Source organism: Jaculus jaculus, chromosome 3, assembly GCF_020740685.1.
Source record: "Jaculus jaculus isolate mJacJac1 chromosome 3, mJacJac1.mat.Y.cur, whole genome shotgun sequence".
In the NCBI taxonomy this organism is placed as follows: domain Eukaryota; kingdom Metazoa; phylum Chordata; class Mammalia; order Rodentia; family Dipodidae; genus Jaculus; species Jaculus jaculus.
Window position 1 is genome coordinate 139,625,700 of NC_059104.1, and position 2,209 is coordinate 139,627,908.

General features: G+C 35.4%; 1 non-coding gene across 1 annotated transcript; it reads right to left on the reverse strand.

The window, feature by feature from the left end:
* Window positions 1-1,788: 1,788 nt before the first annotated feature.
* LOC123459638 lies at window positions 1,789-1,895 on the reverse strand. The gene has a single exon (XR_006636397.1). It is a non-coding gene; the product is annotated as a U6 spliceosomal RNA (small nuclear RNA).
* Between the last annotated feature and the right edge of the window lie 314 nt (window positions 1,896-2,209).

The window sequence follows — 2,209 nt, forward strand, 5'->3', positions numbered from 1 at the left end:
TCATTCCATCTTGATACTCATTTGTATGTGGAGAAATCTGTTTCATTTCATGAGTGTTTTGCTTGGGAAAGTCACTCCCTACCTTCAAAGACTTTAAGTGGAATTGTGGCTCTTCATCCTTTTGGTGGGAAGTACAGAATCTGAAACATTGAAGGAATGAAGTTCTTCATGTTGGTGGAGCTTTCAGTCCATAACATTTGTCTTATGCTTCAACTATAAGTGTTCTTAGATGCAGCGTTCTTTGTTTACTGCAATTTTTTTTTGTAGTTCAAAGTTGTCAAAGGGCACACAGTATAGATAACTTGTTGGTGGCACAGCTTTAAACTTAGATATTTTCCATTATGGTAAAAAAAATGTAAGTACACAGTTGTAATTAGCAAAGTTAAATACCATAATTGTGACAAATTCAACTATGATATTAGCTAGATGTCATCTTCAATGGATGTTTTCATTCCACCAAGAATTCTGTGCATTTTCTTCATCTAGGTTCACTCTGTGCCATGCTACAGAGTTGGAATTCAAGGGACAAGCCTGGATTTCTGTTCATCTTGGTATTTCCCATGTAGCTTCTTTGACAGCTGCTTGGACTCTTCACACAAGACTTTAAAAGGTCATCAGTTATAGGGATCTTATGTAAATACTGAGCTGTTTTATGATTCTATTCTGGGCAACGTTTATATGCAACTGCTCAAATAAATTAATTTTCTTGTCCCACATGACTCATTTAGAGGAACTAGAACTTCTCATGCCAGTACAAATACAGAAGGGGACAGAGGGCAAAGCAGAATTAGAAGGACGGGGATTCATTTTATCAGGTACCAGTACATGAGTGCTGGCACACAAAGTTGCAGTGATAGAAGCTGTAAGCAAATATTTATGTAAGGAAAAGAGGGAGAGAAAATGATCGATCTTGTCTTCTAAGTGGGAATGTAACCATTTTGTAGGTACGGGAATAGAGTGAGATTCATCTGCATTTTAGTACTTTCTCAATATTCTAGTTTGATGACCTGATTAATTTTTTTAAACCATTCATACCTGTATTCCCAACACTTTTAAAAATTATGCAGATAGTGTTTCAAATTGTGCTAATTGGTAATGCAGTTGCACAGTGCTTCTCTCTTGTCAGTGCTGGTACATTTCCACAGACAGAGAGGATGAAGGAAGCCCTATTTTGTTCATTGATGTTCTGGACTAAGATGGGGCTAAATAACTAGTCTTTCACCTGAGACATGGGGTCATGGCCATATAGGTTAAAAAATTTTTATTTATTTATTTATTTATTTATTTATTTATTTATTTATTTATTCATATATTCATTCATTCATTCATTTAGAGAAATGGAGAGAGAAAGAGGCAGGCAGAAAGAGAGTTATGAGCACGACAGGGCCTTCTGCCACTGAAAATAAACTCCAAGAACATGTGCCGCGTTGCAAAACAGGCTTTATGTGATTACTGGAGAATCAAACTTGCAGTATCAGGCTTTGCAAGCAAAAACTATTAACTGCTGGGTCATCACTCCAGCCCACACATAGGTTCTAATAGGAGTTCCTTTTCCCCCAAGAACAAAAATTTCTTTACCAAATTTCTGCCACGTTTCCAGCAGCCATTTGCAAAGTGTTACATACATTTCTTGCTTCCTCTTCTATATAGACTCACCATGACTTATTTGATTTCTGTGAACTTTCTTTTCTGAAATTTAGACCCTCATTATTCTACTTTTTCATTTTGGTTTATACTGTCACTTCTAGATTCCACAGGTACAAACAAAACGATCAACATTTTTTTTTTTTTAATATGGAACGCTTCACGAATTTGTGTGTCATCCTTGCACAGGGGCCATGCTAATCTTCTCTGTATCGTTCCAATTTTAGTATATGTGCTGCCGAAGTGAGCACAACATTTTTAATATCATATGGCACCTTATATATAGTAACTTATAATTGATTAAAGGTTTAGAACTACTTTTGTAATAAAGTTATGACTGGGTAAGTGCTATTATAGAGTTTCCATTATTGATTAGTGCTCCTTTGTATAAATTCCACTTTTCTATATCTGTTTGCTGGATAGATTAATGATTCATTATTTTGGATGTAAGTATTGATAACCATTTATCTGTATTTTTAAATTATATATAAAAATTACAGGGCTGGAGAGATGACTTAGTGGTTAAGTGATTGCCTGTGAAGCTTAAGGACCCTGGTTCAAAGCT